The 19,715-nt window shown below is 38.7% G+C and overlaps 1 protein-coding gene across 13 annotated transcripts in view; it reads left to right on the top strand.

Moving 5' to 3' along the window:
* The window catches only part of LOC105837175 (retinal guanylyl cyclase 2), a 51,961-nt gene that overhangs the window by 1,744 nt on the left and 30,502 nt on the right, over positions 1-19,715 (top strand). For 3 of the 13 annotated variants that reach the window (XM_036283967.1, XM_012681728.3, XM_012681727.3), the window contains exons 2-3: positions 14,929-14,997; positions 16,409-16,712. The exons of 3 other annotated variants lie outside the window; for them this stretch is intronic. The gene's annotated coding sequence lies outside the window, so the exon portion shown is untranslated. Of the gene's footprint in view, positions 1-14,928; positions 16,713-19,715 lie in introns of all 13 variants that reach the window. 7 more of the 13 variants (XM_036283966.1, XM_036283965.1, XM_036283964.1 and 4 more) reach the window with 3 other exon arrangements.

The following is a 19,715-nucleotide window of genomic DNA, read 5'->3' as shown; positions in this document are numbered from 1 at the left end:
GTTAAATATTGAAATATTACACGAATTCATCGCTAAAATTAAAGTACCAGTAATTTAGAACCAAATGTTTTCAGCAATTTCTCGCGGATGATACCAAAAGAGTACACAAATAAATGGCATTTGCTGTCAATTTTTTGCACCGAGACAAATGGTTTAGTTATATGAACCAGACATATGTGTATGATTGAATGCGGTTTGGTAAAACCAAGCAAGAATTTATGATTATTATAATAGAACTCGAAATTTTATAACTAGAACACATTTGTTTATCATATCCTTACTATAATTTCTGCAAGATTTCTGATTTGTCTGTTTTTGAACAGACGTACTAGTTGAATCTAGATTTTCAATTAATGCAATGAAACTCTTTTCAATATTGTCATTTTGTTTCAAGATGTGTTTCAATCTGCTCAAACATATCAATTAACAACACGCAATAAAATACGTTTGCATTAAATACTTAAGTACTACGTTAATATATAAAATTTTTAGGTACTTGTTATAAACTTATATGATTTCAATGCTATCAATTAGAAAAATATATGGTTAATTTTTAAATTTTGTTACGGCATTAAAAAAGTGGTACTGTTTCTAAATTTACCAAGAACATAAGAAGACAACACTTCTCTTTCATTTTTCCAAAATAAAACCAAATGATTTTTTTTCTATAAATCGACATTATCCTGTAAAATGCATAAAACATTACAATATCTTGATTACGTTTTGATTTGAAGGATAAAATATCTAAAGTATTCATTTTTCTGATGACGTAAATAAATAGAAATTGAGATGGAAAGATTGCGGAAACTTTTAACTCTGAGATAAAAATTTTTCAAATTAAGATTTCTCGCAGGTGTGATAATTTTTTTAAAAGCTTTGGATAACGCTTCAAGAATTCTCATCACAAAGTATTATAAATCAACTTGAATAATGATTACAGTAAAAGAATTACTAGTAATTTTTATACAATAAAATTTTACAATCCATTGCTAATAATTTTTATACAATAATTGTTTAATAATTAAAAGTTGAAATTTTATTATATAAAATTGTTAACAATTCTTTTACTGTAATCGTTCGAGTTGAATTATAATACTTTATGATAGAATTTTTGAAGCGTCACCTAAAGTTTTAAAAAAAATGACCACACTTTGAGAAATATTAATTTGAAAAATTTCTATCTTAGAGTTAAAAGTTTCCACAATCTCTCCATCTCAATTTTTATTATTGCAAGTGTTAATAGCAACAGCTTATTAAGATAATAAAATCTCACATCTTTTCAGAGAAAAGTCAATTATATCGTAATCTTAAAACTATGGACATGTCTTTACTCAAAAAGTCTTTGTAACAAAACTTGAAATATCAATACATGAAAAGACTTGAATTAATTTTAAAACAAAAGATTCTTGAAAAGACAACTTCCTAGGAGTCTCTTATTGCATTTGATTAAATTTACTATCTCAAAGTAACAAAAGTCACAATTCAATTTTCTTTAATTAAACATGCAGACATTACTAATTCACAGAGAAAATTCACGCAGTCGCAATTACTTTCACATTAATTTAGTTTTCTTTTCTTATACCTTTGACTTAGATAGATATATATATATATATATATATATATATATATATATAGAGAGAGAGAGAGAGAGAGAGAGAGAGAGAGAGGGAGGGAGGGAGGGAGAGGGAGAGAGTAAAATTTAATTTCTTCGTAAATTACAGCAGAATTGCGAAGCGTCATTCAAAAGGGGTTTCTCTTGCATTAACGTATGCCCCGCGTGTACCAGTGAAAGCTCGCAAGTTTCCAGATACTTGATAATCGTAGCTCGTTTTGCATCGTGCACGGGTGACTCGCCCGTTCTTGTTTCAAACAGGACATGCTAAATTGGGATGCACGGACAGCAAAGTGGCAGCGTTTTGCCAGGGCTGCAAGAGTCCTGTATTCGCGAGCGAACTGCTCTTAAAAATGTGCCACGATAAAAGAAAAAAGAAAAATTTTTGCTTGCGCGCGTACGCGACGTGTGAAAAGATTGCGTGTTTCATGAAATAGTCGAATTACGTCCGTATTTCGCTGAAACAAGCGTCAGGCAAATGTAGGAGAGGAAAAGAGGAAAAAAGAAAATTTTTATTTTAGTCTGGAAATATTAAATATTCTCCTAAGATGATGTGAGCAATGTATGTATAAAGAATGATCGCCAATACTGATATAGGCCTCTTAAACTAATCCCTGATCTGTGATCTGTTTTTTTCAAAACCTTATTTTAGATAAATTATCTATTTTTTAAATAATTTATAATTTTTTAGTCTTTAATTACGTTCTTTAAAATATTTGATTCTAATATTTTTATTATATAAACTATGTTGTTTAATACATACATATGTATTTCATTATTTATTTTATTTTATAATTAAAATTTATTTTGTAATTAATCTTCTTAATTATACGAAGCCGTATCTAAATTCTGTCACTATTGCCAGTATTGTAGCTCAATTTCTTAAACGTTTGTTTTTAATTATGCTGTAAAAGCGTTATTACAAAATATAAAACAGTATTTGAAAACTATAATATCTGTTATAAAATCTACTTTAAAGTTTTATTTTTAGCTTTTGTTTAAAAAATATTATCTAAAAATGAAGCAATATTGCTAATTTTGGGGACCTTTCCCCTCCCCTCTCTCTCTCTCTCTTTCTCTCTATTTATCTATCTATCTATCTATCTATCTATCTATTATATATAAGAAAGACTACATTTACAAATTGCAAAGATTTCTGTTAAGTATTTTTATTATTCTCTCACTTTTAAAATAGCGACAAAAGTTAAGCGTAGAAAGTGCATGCATCCGGAAGAGCTTCTTTTCCCGCGTTATAAATCCTTCTCCACTTTTGAAAAGTTTCGTTAAGATAAAGTCGAGAGATGGAGAGTCAAAAATTGCACGCGACTTGCTCCACGGAGAATTTTACGCAAAAGAGGCGCAAAAGAGCTTCGTAACTCGTAAAACGAGGTTCCTCTCGAGCATATAAATCTCACCGCGAACTTTTGTCGCTATTACGCTAATGAGGGTGGTACACCCCGAGGATATTTACCTTCAATTTCCAAACGACACACATTTATGTGGAATTAAGTCGGGCCGGTCGAGCGAGAGAGAAAGCGAAACGAACAAAGTAAGTTAAACATTCGCAGTACGAGATACCGAGAGAAATCCCGACCTCACGCCGGGGGGTGGACCCCCGAATAAAAAGAATCATTTTCCTCGTTTCGGTGATATTGAATATAACGTTCCAAGGTCGTCACGAAGTTCCGATATCGTGCTCCTTATTAGGATACGTCCGGAAGCCGCGTTGATCCACCATTATCGCCCCTGCGCGGAATACGAAATGAAAGTGGCGGTCGTTGGATGTCCGCGCTTATTTGTAACTCTGTTACCAAGAGCGACGGTCGGGATTTTCAGAGAGAGAGAGAGAGAGAGAGAGAGAGAATCATGGGAATCACGTCGACGACCGAGAGATACCGGGGATTACAAATCTCGACGCGACTCCTAGGCGACGGGTTTTGACGACTTTAAGTTGATAAATTCCACTCTCTTCTCGAGCGCCGCCGGCTCTTATTCAACTGTCGATGTGTAAATTGATATTAAAATGTCTCGTCTCAACCGAGAGGGTTAATCGTTCGGGTCTGCTTCAATCGTTTTCTTACGATCTGCTTTCAACGTTAGAACAACAAGTTCGATAAAATTGCCCTATACGAAGTTTTGCGCAAGTGCTCGCGAAAGATGTACGGACGTGAGTTTCAAAACCGCCGACCAGAGTATTTCCGCGAGAAAGGTCGTATGTGAGATACTTCTATGGCGCTCACGCGCTGCCCGCCGGTAAATTTATATGGATTAAATCGAACTCTTTCTCCCCCCTTCTCGTTCGCGCGCACAATTCCCGCGATCGTCCTGTAATCCGCGATTGTAACGAAAAATTGAAAATGGATAATTCCAATGTGTGATGAAAAGGGCGAGGGGGGGGGGGCGGGGGAGGGGAGATTTAAATCATTAAGCCGCGTGCGCGCGCGATCCGTCCAAGCTGGATTATTCCCATAAAGTGTTGTTGCAAAATTGGCGGAGAAGACGAGCGGCGCGACAAACGACGCGGGGCGCGCAAATTTTATTTAGCTCCTCCCCTTTCCCCCCGGTTGATTGAAAAACAACATCTCGTCGCGCCGGCGTGCTCGTATTATCATTTTGGCGACGGAATAACACGGCCGCCGCGCCGCTCTCGAGCGGCGGATAAGTTAATCGCTAAATCCGGACGGACGGGCGCGCCCCAATGAGGGGTTTCAACGAGGGGTTAATTTCCGCGTTTAAAGCGTATCCGAGTATCGATTAATAAAACGCTCTAAATAAAGAGCGTCTCGGTCCCGTCGTCGTTGTCCTCGTCTTCGTCGTCCTCGTCGTCGTCGTCGCAGATACGATGCAGACGACGATGATGAAGCGGTTGGTGGTGACGGTGACGGATCGTATATTTTCGCTGCGACTATCGGAAAGTACACCGCGGCGCTGTATATAATGAGCCGGCAATTATCTGCGACGGAGAAATATTGAATGCACCCGGCTATGGGTATTTTTAGTGTCGACGAGACCTCTCGACCGGCCTCCTGGAAAATATTTACAGCGCGGCAGCAGTTTATCCGTAATTAACAAGAAGGAAACTCGTGTCCCTCTCTGATTTTCACGAGTCTCACGAGATAAATGCGGAATAGCTCGGTATAAGAAAAAGAGAGAGAGAGAGAGAAAGAGAGAAAAAAAGAACTCCCCTCCGGTATTCTTATTTTTATATCCTCTTCTTTGAGGATTTAGGGGCTGGTTTTACGGGAGCCTCTTGGAGCGAAGTCGATAAACACAGTGTCACAACAGAAAATAAAATGCGTCTCTCTCTCTCTTTCTCTCCCCCGAATTCTTCGCGGAGGAAGGAAATTCGTCTTGTGTCGGTCGACATTTAACTTTTCCGTTCGACATGACTATACGGGAAAATTTTGAAGGCTTTTATGTTTTTTTTTAATAGGTGCGCGCATATCGCCGCGGCGCGGCGTTTTATTTTCATCGATATATTGAAATTCTATTAAATAACACAGCTGTTATTTTATTGATATTAAACTTCCATAAAGTTACAGCTGTCATTTTATCGATATTAAATTTCCATCAATCCGCTCGACGGTAGCACGTACACAGTCGTACAAATCCGTCCTATTCAGGGCGGATTATAATGTTGGCAATAAAAAATTAACGGCGCGAGAGAACGTATTTTGCGAAGATAATCGCACGCCGTTTTCCTTCTCTCTTTCTTTTTTTGCAAAAATTATCCTGCAGCTCGAGCTAATTCGTATTTTCGAGGATACGTATAAAGGAGAGCTGTCAAAATCCGCCAAGCTTTATCCCCAAAGTTTATCCCCCGGGCTGTCTCCAAGTTGAACGCATCCAGCGTATCCCGACGACGACGTCGTTGGCGCAGGCTCGGACCGGGCGCGTCGATTGTTTCGGCAACTGAACATTTTCATCCATGAGATGCAACGCGCGCAACGCTCAATCGAAAATTAATCGCTCTCGAACGATCTCGCCGTTGCGCGGCGAATATGTCGGCACACAAAGTCGATTTCATGTAAATACAAATAGCTGCCTGTATGCGCGGCAGCGGGAGAGACAATATCGGCCAAAATGGAAAATCCGGCCGCGCCGTCGATGGACATCACCGTCTCCCGCTCGCTTTATCGCTTTTTACTTCCTCAACTGGGCCACGCGCCGTCATGCGGGATCCACGAAGCTGTGCGCAGCTCCGGTGTCGCAACCGTTAACGCTTCCCGAGCTTTCCCCGGTAACGTTCCGTCTTAACTTGAGCGGTTTTGCCAGGCAAATATTTGGGAGAGTTGGCAAGAAAGTCATTTCCACACTCGCGTAACAATCTCGTGAGCAAGGAGAGACACGACGGTGACGAGACTATCGCATCACCGAGAACGTGGGTTCTACGTGTCTATCGCGGAGCGTGTAACTGCTCTGGCAATGTCACCCTTTCGACCGTCGAGAGGAGAACAAAGAGCAGTGAAACGGCACTTGTTTCAATATTTAGTAACGAAAACTAGAGCATTTCGGCGGATTAAGCAGCCGAAAGTGTAAATAAATGAAAGCCCGTTATCAAGTTAATTCTATTTGACTTAACAGAGAAGAACTTTCGGAGTTGAATCGCCAAAGTTTATTGCAAATTACAACTTTTCGGCTCTGGTAATCGTTTTTCATTGCAGTCTTGTTAGATAGTAGTTGAATTTAAATTTACTCCATTTGCTGTTGCCGAATTAAAAAAAGTTCTGCGAATCAATTCCACAGGAATAATTGTATTTCATGTTTGATCGCACAATTTTATTCAGATTTCAACTCTCGGATAATTTCTTACGCAAACTGACAAAGTGAATCACCGATACCTGATTGCAACGACTATGTACAATGATTAAATCAAAATTATAATTTACGTTAATTGCAGCAAGTCTAAATTAAATTGAATCAAATGTCGGCATTGGTTTTTAAAAATTAAAAAAGAAACCTGGCGCTTGTTATCATCATAGGGTATCGTCAAGGACATTTAACTGTAATACAGGGATTTTATAACTTAATCATGGCTAATGACACATACATACCGGAAGAAGTTGCTTAACGAATACTCGCTAAATACTCGGATCGTTAGAAGTCGAAGCTTTTAATGCTTTTAATTAAAAGTAAATGCCAAGCACTTTCACGATTTCCTCTAGGGCGCAATTACAAAGCGAGAAACATAAAGTGGTCTCGTCTGGACTGATAAAAAATTCACTCCGGCGTACAGAACTGGAAAGGTCTTGCTCCTGTACGTTCAGTTTCGAATTTAAAATATGTAAACCTGATGTAAAGCCGGTAATCCGAGAACGTTGTATCCTCACCGGAACACTTTGTAGTAAACGGTTACATTCAACGAGTACGGAGTAACGATGGAGGGAGCGTAAGACGCTCCTTGCGTTCCAAAAGCCTTCGTTATCTTCGGGTCTCGTTTGATTTCTCGCAATCTCAGCGTTTTCGATTTTACGATCCTAGGCCTCTCCCGCCGTTACTTCGCCATGCATAAGAAAACAATAATAAAAAGTGATAAAAAAGTCCCCTCGGCCCCCTCCGCGAACTCTCGAACGAACGATCTTTTCAAAGTTGCATGACGGACGCGGGAGCTCGTTGGTTTGCTTAAATAAATGATTTATTAGCCAGACTATGGGGACACGCTCGTAGGAGTGGCGGTTTTTCTGCGGTGCATTCTTTTCCGTTTGCCCTCCTGTCCACCTTTGAGCGCGCACCGTGTGGTTGCTCAATAAGAGATACAACGTCCATCCATTCTCGTTGCATCGTCGCAGCTCTTCCCCAGGGAATTCCCCCTCCTGGTATTTTCCCGAGCGAGCACCGACAGACGCACGGATTTCCTCTGTGGTTTTAACCCGTGTCTTTCGGGATCACGTGTGACACAGCAACGCTACTAACGGATTATTACGTGTCATGCATTTTCTGTAAATTGAAATGAATGGCACGTATTTCTTTTTGCCGATACCCTAGCAATTCTTGAGACGTTTCCTTCAGGCAAAGCTGAGATTCACTAAATTGTAGTTAAACATACTGCAAATGCAATGAAATTAAAACCAATTTAATTTTTATTATGTTTATTATGTTTATATAATTACAATTAAGTTGTAAAGTCTTATTTCGGACAATTCGAACTCTTTGAACTGAAGATATGTATGAACTATTTAAATTCACTTTAGATCCGAAATTATGATGGTTTAAACCTAAATTTTTTGTAACTGACAAATAAACATGGAAAAGAAAAGTTTTATTAACTGCTGTTTTATGTAGACTCTGCGCTTTCAATCTTCTTTACTGTCCAAACTATATTATCCGAGCTTTAGACATAATTGACATTAGATCGATCACTGCTCCGAATTGTCTGAAATATTCGAACTAAATACTCATCGTTCTTACTTCAAACATATCGAACATATTGTATGTTCGAATCTTTTATCTATATTCTAGATTCTATTACACTTGTAATATGATCGTTTCTGAACCAAAAGAATAGATTTTAGTGCGCCTAGATATTCGTTCGTAAAACTCCAGCAGCAATAACCGTTGATTGAAAATTGCAGCAAAATTTCAATATTACGATAAATTTTATTGCACCTTTCAGTCGTTGTATTGTAATATTCCATAATTTTATAATTAAATTTATTAATATTAAATTAAAATATATATAATAATTTTATAATTAAATCTTTGTAATTAAATTAAAATATTTTAATGAAAGAGACAGAGAGAAAGAGAGAATTTTGTATATTTAAATAAACACGTACATGTACACTTCTGGAACAACAAAATTATTATTGCACGCTAGCGACGATCTGGCAAACTAGGCGAATGAAAATCGAGCATCGCTGAGAAATGGCAAAGCTCCTTGTTTAATGTTAAATAGATTTTCCTAATGGACGAGCAGCTGCACGAGATATCGAGTGCTGCCAATTAGGATATCATTGAAAAGGTATGATCATTCATTCATATAATACACTCCCAAAAATTGATTTTAATTTATATATTTGAGCTGGTAAATGGGTAAATGTGCAAATTCTAATTGCATTACATTACAATATGATAATATGTGAATATTGCAAATTTGCGGGGACTGAGTTAATTAATATTCAATAGGTAACTAATTCTATATTCTGCAATTGACAAGAGGTAAGCAAATGTAAAATTCATTGCGAGGCGTAAAAGTATATTGCTTCGTGTGACATCTCGATTTGTTGCCGCGCACGACAACAAGTTTCAATCACCTCGCGGGACACAATGGGCTTTTTTTTTTTTTTTTTATTCAGCCGCCGTTTCCCCCGTATTTCGATTTCGCAGAACTTATTCATTTGTATGGCTGCTTTTGTGGCCGCCAGGAACGCACGCTCGGCAGCAGCCAGTTACGTTATACAAAATGATTGACTTGCTACTGGTTGAATAACTGGTCACAATAACGCAATGCGAAATCAATAATCATCCAGACACCGCACTCCGCGCTGCCGGTAATTTTAGAGCGTTATTCCCCCAATTGTGCCACCTGTTCCGCACGTTACATTTTGGAAATTTAATATCTCGGAAACAACGACCTTAACGGCTCGCCATTCAGAGATCTTTGTTCGCGCTTTTAACGAAATTCCGTGTGCATATGCCGCTAGGGGCACATCTGACAATTATTATTCACCGCTCATTGAATACATTATTCCTCCGCCCTGGAAAGAGGATCGCGCGAAAATATGAAATCGTCTCTCTCGCGGGAATATTTATGAAGTATGAATTTAAGGAACGGGTAATTTAAGGAACGACTTTTTCTTCCCCGTAACAGATAAGATGTAATTTAGAGAGACGGTTTTCTGCCGAGCTGTTTTTATTTGCACGCAACTTTACATCGGGTATTTAATTACTTCTTGCCGGAGCAAAGCTGCCTCGCCGAAAGGTAAAAGCGCCTTACGGTATCGAACGCCAATGAACGTACTAAGATGTTACCGACTTTCCTAACAACGTTTCGCAAACTCACGCGCTATCAACCCACGCGGAGCCCACCTGCGCCATTTGACATTTCCACGTACATTGTTACACGACGGATCTCATAAGAAGCGCTCTTTGTAACTTGCACGATTGTCTGGCGCGTAAGTCGCTGTTGATCTCCGAGTCACAGGCCATCGATGATATCTGTATTACAGTCGGGCGACCCAAAACGTCGACGCGAACGGCAATTAGGAGAGGATTACGTTGCAGAGGGGTAGAGATTTTGCGGCCTTTGCGAGATCTTCTTCCAGCACATTGGTTCCCGCCTTCTTAACAAAGTCCCGCTAAATTCGCCGTTTCGGCATCGAGGGATCGATATTCTTTTCTTAGCGATGCACAAAGTTTCCCGACGTGGAGCGGGAAACATTAAGGAAAAACGGACGACGTTGTCCGGACACGAGGGAGAAGGAAGAGGTACGAGAGGACGGAATTACTACCCGAGATTTGCAACATTATATGTAACGTGCCTGGGGCTACATATTGATTTCTGTTTTAACTCGCATGTACGTAAAGAGACTCCTTCTTACTGTAAACAATTGCGCTTTACATTTTTACAACATGTAAACGTAACATTGCCCTCTGATGTCTCGTTGATGAAATGAAATTGGTTATAAGATAATTGAATACAGTGGTGAAAATACATTTATGGGAAATTGATTATACAGATGAAGGGCCACAAAGGTTAAAGAAAAATATGACCGCTATAATTATCTCGGTAATGTAACAATGTATTATTATAATTTAATTTTCTAACTATAAGAGAATGGGCAAATGCAGTTTAAAGTTATTTTGTATATCGTAAGAAAAGTGACGACGCGAGTCGAGTCTTTTTGATTTTCATATTATGTGCAGATTTTATTCTAAATATATATATATATACAGTATATATATATATTATTTTTTTAATTGAAAAAGTGATATATATATCAGTTTTTCAATTAAAAAATAATTTATATAAATAATAAATTTTTTTAATTGAAAAACTGATATATATATATATATATATATATCAGTTTTCAATTAAAAAAATAATAGAGTCACTGATGTATTAGTCGTTGAACAGTTGCCAATAAATTATTATTCTCAATAACAGAGAAATGAACTGGTTTATTTTTTACGGTTTTATGTTTTATATTTTATTATGAGAAAAATACAAAGAAAAAAATATAAATAAAACAACCTAATAATAATATTAGGTTATTTATACGTTTGCTATTATAACGTTTGCTTTTTCTAAAATTGTTTTGTTAATATTTTTCTCTTCGCATTTTTCTTATAATGAAACATAAAATCGTGAAGCATAAACCAGTACATTTCATGTTATTGAGAATGATAATTTAAACAAACAATAATGTATTAATGTTTGTTTAAATTCTGCAATTCACAAAAGAAAATTATGTAAATTTCATTTTTAGTTTTAAAGAATTAATTAGGAAAAAAACTATAAACATGTACAAACAGATAAACTAGGTTCAATTTTGTAAATTACCTAAGCAGATCATGTTTCTATCAGAATATTAACTCAGTGCAATGTTCAGTTTCTGAGAAATAATGCCATTTTAAGAAGCTTATACCAGCATTGACAACTTTTCTCTATGGTTTATAATATATATCATTTTTCATTTATTCATTGAGACTCATAATCCTACAAGTTAAATTAACAAAAAAAAAACAGAAACGTGAAAAGCATAAAAGTGATTAATCAAAAGGAGTAGTTTTTGAATATCTAACATAATGCTATCGTAAAATTAATATCTGCATTACTCTTCTATGAAAAACTTGAAACAAGCAGTTCGTAATTAGTTACTTTATGTTTAATATTGTCGTAAATAATTATTTCTAAAATACATGATTTTTTTCCTTTTCTCCGAACAAGGGTTATCATCTTCGACTTGTATGACATTCCTCGCGAACGTAATCTGCAAACTGCGCCGGTTTACTGTGTGCACGTCGCCGTTAATGTAACTTTCTTGAACGCGTTCGTTAAACGATTACGCCGTCGCGACGCATATAGAATATGGCGGGGAGTCTCGCAAGTAATAGACGATATTTTCATGTCGACGCAGACGGATACAAACGACAGCGTTGCGCGACGCAGGAGACGTCGCGCGAGATAAACAGGCTCCTTTTATTTGCGCCGGCTGGTTTTATGCCGGCCGCCGCAATCTTTTCGCACATTTAGTCGGGCTACTAACAAGTTACGACCATCCCGGCGGCCGGTGGCGGACGAGAGAGCACGGCAACGGAAATTGGGTAGGGAGTCTCGGATAAATTTGCGCATCGTCTTGTGTATCGCGTAATTGAAGGGATTATCCCCCGCAAACACACGTGATTGACTAATTTTCATTATCCCGATCGATATACGCACGTGTACACGAGCGCCACTATAATTTTGGTGATTATCGGGATTTATCCCGCGCATAAAAGGGAAAACGGTGCCTCTTGTTTATTTTTCATGTAAACATTATACTTACAAATTCGATTTTGTTACTGTTTACTTTGCTCGCCGCTTCAATTCAATTTATGCGATGGAACGGCGACCGACCGAATACAGCGAGCATCAAGTGATTCTCGATTTAATGTTTCTCATCTATGAAATAATATACGTATGACGCTGCAAAAAAATTTCTCAGATAAAAGATATACCTGGCCTCTAATAAATTAACGTTACTGTCAAACTTTAAATGGAACAGCGCGATTTAAATCTGCGGCAGGAAATGTATGCAATACATTCTCCAATAAAACTAAAGGATCGCTTTTAGTCGTGGTGGGAAAAAATAATAAAGCGCAAATTTACGTAACTTTGCGAAAAAAAAAGCGGTCGTACAGCGAAGCGTCAGAGAAGCGTTTTAAAGCCTGGAGCCTCGGCTTTTAAATTCCGCCAAGTTTTTTCCTCGGCGACGCTTTTACTTCGAGCGACCCCATTTTTGTGATTCAAAATGATCTTTTAATTTTGATGAGAAGTGCATTATTTTAGGGGATTATTAAGGGGAGAGATGTATATGTACGTGAGGTGTAGAGAAAATAATGTTTCTACTGCGCGCGGCTTTTAGATTAAAGAGAAAATAACTTTATACATAATTGACTTCTTATAAAATCGGACGAGAAGATTAAATTCATCGCCTAATCCTCTGGAAAGTTAATTGACTATGGGATGAAGAGGTGGATCAAGTGGACAATGCCACAGCGCCATTTTAGTATAATTTATGTTAAGAGACGGATTATCTACGCGTATAGCCCCTCTTTCGCGTAATTTATATTCCACGCTGAATTAATTAAGACGCGATTTCAGTGAAGAGATGGTGCCTCTCTCTCTCTCTCTCTCTCTCTCTCTCTCTCTCTTTTTTCTAACAACTTTCTCCGTGGAATATAAATTGTCAAATGCATGCATCGTCATCCTCTCGCGGTTTTCCGCAACACCGCCGCCATTTTGCGTGCCTTGCATCTATTTCTCAAGTTTAATAACGGTAGAGTCATCATTCGGATCGGGAGGGCGAATTTATACGAATGGAAGATGAGACCGTCGCGAGACATCCGAGAGCTTTCGGGGGATCGATTTGATTCTGCGGTTACGGTGGACAGTGCGACGAGAAGAAAGGAAACGTATTACACACGTTTTATTCGCAATACGGCAGCTGCGATACGACGCAATCCATTTGCGATATATATGCATATTTCATGATGAAAGGGACAAAAAAAAGAGTTGGATATTATTGCACGATTCTGACGGGGTGCACCGTTCAGCTGTAATCGAAAAACTTTGCTCGTTATCGCGAACCACGATTCCCATAATCGTTTTTATTTGCAAATTTTTGATCTTTTATTTTTCCCCCCCACAACTCTAACCGCACCCGGGATACCTCTCTTCGCTCTCATTAAATATGAATAACTTATGCATATGAGTCCGTAGGATAAAAGCGAATTCATTGAGCGCTTATTCCGATGTCCTTAATGGATGGCTTATATACACGATGTTGTAATTACTAAAAAAAATGTTCCCTTTTAATAATTCTTCTTTCAATTTTTAAATGTAAATATAGCATTAAAATAAATTAACGCAAAAAAATGCGTGCGCACGATATTGTTTTATCATATTAATAGACATTGTTTTGTCACGTTAACAACGTAATTTACAATCCGCCATGATCGAAAATCCACGCGTTTCTGAATTACAAAATATCTCTTAATAACATTTACATGGCTGATAATCGGCGCGCGTCTTCCCGCAGCGCGGGATTGTAATCGTCACATTGAAATAAATTGGCCCTCGAGCGATTTTAATCGTGCGTTATTAATTCTATTGCAGATCCGGGGGATGAGGGCGCAAATCGATTCTTGTAATTACCACAAATGTCGCAACGTCTGCATTCGGATGATGCGCAACCGGTATTTGATCCGCCCTCGGTATTTAACGAAATGTCTTTGGAATCGAGCGAGGATCGATCGAGATAATTAACCCATTCTTAACCACCACAGGCGCACAGCCTCGATGGGATTAAGCCGGGAGTAATAGCGGCCTCGTAAACGGTGGCTTCCATTAGCTGCCGCTGCCAGGTGCAAGATGTGCATTTGTAAGCGCGCGCATCAATCTTTAGCCTTTAGCATCTACAAATACGCATTTCCAATTCACCTAAATTCAATAAACGCAGCTTCCGGCAGCCGGATAATGATCGAAATCGGCATTAAGCCCGAAGTTCTTTTATTCCCGACGAGTGAATTTTAGTATCATCCGTCACGCGACGTCTGCCCGACGGGGCGCGATACCACAGATATTAATCCGAATATTGTTCGCAACTTATATTGAGTACCGGCTTACGTCGGCCGTTGCGGGTACTCGCGGTACTCGAAAAACAGAGCGCGCGGCATCGATTCCCGCTTGCAGCTTCGACAAATTCATTTACGGAAGATTTAACATACATACATATATCTTTAATACCCAGAAAATATTTGTTTTCGATAAATGAGTAATTATTATTCACCGTGTAACGTCGGCCCAACAGAGAATTAATACGCAAAATTATTAACACAAACGGCATATACATAATTATTGGTTTCCATCGGCTACCGCGCGCAGATCGCGCGACTTATCGCGAATGTGCTCTCGATATAAATTCTTAACAATTCCGCAAATTCGCGCGGTAATAGCCCCGATAAACGCCCGCCCCTAATATCCGGACAATGTTCGGAGGGATTCCATTGTTCTCCGTCGCGCAACATCTCGAAGGGGAGGGGAGGGGGCAACGACAGGATTAACCCGAAATTATTGGCAGTCCATAATTGCTCGCTTTTATTACCTGTTACAGATCATGTGAGGCTGCGAACACGCGCAACCCTTTCGCCTGCCAGTCATCGCACGTCATAATCAAATTCAGGTGCAATATCGCCACGTCGTCAGTGATCTCGCGCCACCGGGTGTGCATTCGTGTGCGTGTGTGTGCATGTGTGTGTGTGTGTGCGTGTGTGTGCGCGGGCGAATCACCCTAATTCGCTCAATTTGACGTCGTCAATCCGGAGAGACCCGAAAGCCCGCGCGCGTTACTTCGAGTTATACCGGATGCTGCGGCGCGCGATCACAGCGGCGAGGATCCGGCGAGCGCGTCGTCGCCGGGATGAGGTGGCGGCCGGACGGCCGGCACCGGACGGACTTCCAAATTGGGACGAATAAGCTGCGCCGGCGATCGAACGCGGGGCCACTCGCCCCTGCACGTACGTAGCGGCGAATATAGAGCCGGGCGCTCTCTCACCCTCGCCCGGAGGCGGAAGGCCAAAAAACAACGACCCCGATCATCTCCCGCGCCCTCGTCGCCGTCCCTCCGGGCGCGCGATCGATGTCTATATTCCGCGGGCAGACGGCGCTTCCGGGACGACGACGGCTCCCATGCATATGCATACAGCGGCGTTGAAGCGCGCGAATCAACGGAGTCAAGGTCGAATCGACGGCCGTCTCGCCCTTCGTCGGAACCCTGATATCTGAATCACGGACAGATGCCGTAGTCGGAAATAGCGCGCGCTCGATATCGTCTCTCCCGTGTTGCTACACGCCGCTGCTGCCCACGGGCTAAAACGAGCGTGTGCCATTGTCTCTGATTGGCCGGTAGCCGAGAGCTAAGATCGAGCCTCTCTCGGTCTCGCTCTATCTCCCCGTTGTTTGAAACTTGAAGCGGATATACCGCGACGATATAATGCGAACGTCGCGTAGACAGCGATCCCCCCTCCGCGGGGAAATGGAGATATCCGGCGTGGGGTTTGGTTTACGAGTGTGTATAAGTGGGTTGCAAATCGTGAGATATAAAGTTTAATGGTCGACCACCCGGCACACGGGCGTTCGAATGTTCCGCGTGAGCGTCTCTAATGACCGAGGTATCGGACGGTAGAATCGAATTTATGAATGAAAACGCTACAGTAAACGAGTAAAGTAAACGAGTAATATAAAATTTATCAAACGAGCTCGAAAGACCGCCGTGTGCGACCGCGAAAATATTTCTATTCACCGAACTCTAAAATGCCGGAATGTAATTCGTTTGGAACTTTGGATCATTCACCGCTCTCGGCCAATGTAATGTTTCATAATTGTCTGTGATTATCTCTATAAAGGTGGAAAATTGATACGCGCGGATTGCCCGGGCAACGACGTAAAATTATATATACGATGGGGAAATGATGTGAAAATATTTAGTACTAAATTGACAATATTGAATCTCATAGCGAAATCTCGGAGCAAAAATCACGGATGGAAATAACGGTGTGCGGCTGTTGCTGCCATAAATTAGGTCAATGTTTCAGAATCTCGCGTTCAATCTCGGCGCGGTGAGCGCGTTAACGCGACTTTAAACTCGACGGGGGCTAAAAAACTGATGTGACACGCGATGTTTTACCCCGTGGCGACGGTGCGACAAAATATGCGAGCGCGAAAGTGGTCCGCGCGATATTCATTTTGAGAGGAGCCGCTTTAACCACTTCGCGCGGAGGACCATTTTGCTAAGTACGAGGGATGACATGCGAACGCCGACGTCACATAAAAACGGAGACTCGCGGGATGCCAACTCGAAGAAGAATCGACAATTCCGCCGCGTGTAGCGCTTTACAGGTACGTGGGCTTGCGCTTTTTTGTTTCGAGATAAAATTCATCGCCGCTGATCCAAAACAAATTTTTCGAGAGAACATAAGACACCTTACATAGCTGAGTCTTTTCCGAGAAGTTGCAAGAAACTTGTAACATAGCGAAACGTACACGAAAAGAACGGTTTGGAAATCTAAAGATATCTAAAAATTTAGTTGGATACACAGATCTGTGAAAATAATTTTATTAGACCACTAAAATAATTATGAAGGATGTTCAGTAGCATAATGAGCAACGCTAGAAAAAGTTTTGACATCCTAGCAACCAGTTTGACCGTCCTGCATAATTACTTTGATGGTTTAACAAAATTATTTTTGGATCTGCATCCAGCTACGTTTTTAGATACTTTAGCAAAATAGTTTTTTTGTGTACACTAGCGCCAAGCTTTAATAATAATCTTAATTCTTCAATAATTACGTTATATCAAGTATTTTTAAAGCCTTGTAATTTTTAAAGGCTTTTAATTATAAACTTCTGCCTATTAAAAATTATATTTAACCGTTAATTGTTCCTGAATCATATTTTTTTGCCTCAAAGGTGATATAACTTAAAAAATTAAGCTTCCCAAAAAGCAAATTAACTTTTGCAAAAAAATGACACGTGATAAAAAATTATTTACTTAAATTATTAATCAAATACTTTGATTAAATTATATTAATCAAATAATCTGTAATTAAATTGTTGTAATCAAACCATTCAATTAAATAATATAATTAAATTGCTTTGGTCAAATTATTTCTATCAAATAATTTTATTAAATTATTAATCAAATAATATTAACAAAAAAATATGCTCTTAGAAACATGATCAAATAACATATTTGTCTTTTTAAGTCAATTTACTTTCGACGATTGACAGGCTTAACTTATTAATGACAATAACTCGAACGTCACTTTTTTTTTAGTTGTATCACTATTAAAGCAAGAATGCAATATATAACACTGACCACATATAATACTAACACTGTTATGTGCCTATTGTTGTTTCAGTGATATATCAATACTAAGTCCAAAGTTACATAGAACTGTATAACACTTGACCCGATTTTCTAACTTACACTGTGCAACGCCACCATGTTGATTGGGATCTTGTGAACATTTGTTTATTCTTGTCTCTTTGACAACATTCAGGACTAATATTCCATTGGATTAGAGGAGATTCTTCTCGAAAAGACTACTGTATATAAAAAAGAAAAACGGATTTAGGATTTATCAATATCTTAAGGATATAAGGAGTTAAATGTAAGGGGAAACGTAATACTGATAAAGTTAAATCGCAGCTGATGAAGAATATCACGTGAATTATTAAAAAAAAATCGACAGGTTAAATATTATTAATTATAATTAATATTTTTAAATGCATTAAAACTTCTCTGGCATTTTCATAGAAATGTTTCTTTGAAAAAATTCCTGGAAAATTTTATTTGTAGAAACTAAAAATTCGCATCAACGTAAACGAATTGTGCTCACGCGACAATTTATTTCTGAATCGCTGGAAAGCCACGCGACAGCGCAGCTGATGTGAAATTTCTCAAGTCCGCTAATTTACCGTGCTCTATGTCACATCGGATTCGTCACCTGTTGATCTTATTCTTTCTCTGGATTTGACGTGAATTGGATCGGATTTAACGTGCCAACCTACCGTCAATCTTCAGAATTTACGAGGAATCTACAGAGGAATTAAGTGATCGAGTAGTGCAAACGTTGCTTTAGGCGAACGTTACCACGTTGAAGAGCTTTGATCGGGAGTACTGGTGCACTTTTGATAAATTAAAAAAATTTCTCTTGTAAAGATCAAGAATGTGTAAGCAATGGTGATGTTTCTAAAAATAAAATTAAAAGACCCTCCTTATACGTGTTGAAAAGAAAAAGATGAAAGAGAAAAATTACGAAACACCTGCAATAAAATATAAACTAAAATAACATGGTAAAATTACACATTATTAAATATAATAATTAACTTATATTATTTTATAACTATTTTTGTACTCGCGTAATATTTTCGCAGCCTATTAAACGTGCATCGTATTTTTGTTAAAAATTTTTATCTCTTTACTAGATAAAAGTGTATTATATTTAGTTATAAAATTTAATTAGAGATAAAATTACCACGAATGTTACCACAAGCTTACATTTCAATTAAATAAATTGAATGTGCGCGCGATCGATAAGAAGTACTAAATTTTACACAAGGCATAACATAATTAATCCATGTAGAGGAATAATTTACACTCGATGATAACCGCAAACGGCAGATATCCATCTGTATAACAACGTGTAAAGAAGGTGTAGAAAGAAATAATGGAATTGTCGGATCGCGAACGTGGCCTTCTATCTTATGCAATATTGAGAATCTTTCGCACATAGAGAAGTGGAGTTAACTATATATATAATAGAATCGATCACCCTCTCGCATATGATATAATGCGATTCCAATTTAGCGTCATTATAATGTAATGAGTAACATATCGAATTGCGTAAAGCGCCGATGCATATGGCAGAAGATTAAATTAAAACGATAATACATTTTTAACGCTCCTTTCTTATGACCACTTCATCTAGTCTAGACAAATTGGACTATTTAATAATAGTCATTTAATAAAAATTATTTAATTAATTTTGCAATTACACCTATACTAAGAAAATATTCGTAAAGAATGCAAACAGACAAAGATGAATCTGGCGATGAGTCACTGTTGAAACAAAAATAATCATTTTAACAGTGAATGAACCGACAGTGTTTTACGATCTTTTCGATTCTTACCGTCGGCTATAAAGTAACATAGCTCTTGTTTTGACGAGCGGCTATAAAATAGAAGGTCGTTGCGCCATTTTCATTTAAGTTCACTCGACGTCTTCCATATTTTTCCGAGTCTTCTCCGTGAGTTTTATTACTCCCGAGCCCATATCCAATTTAGGAATGTTGAATCATGATTATTCCGCGTGTCTGCTCGCCGGAAATCGTTACGAG

The sequence above is a fragment of the Monomorium pharaonis genome, chromosome 3, assembly GCF_013373865.1.
Source record: "Monomorium pharaonis isolate MP-MQ-018 chromosome 3, ASM1337386v2, whole genome shotgun sequence".
Lineage (NCBI taxonomy): Eukaryota > Metazoa > Arthropoda > Insecta > Hymenoptera > Formicidae > Monomorium > Monomorium pharaonis.
The sequence above is the reverse complement of the archived record's forward strand: the minus strand, read 5'-3'. Positions and strand labels throughout refer to the sequence as shown.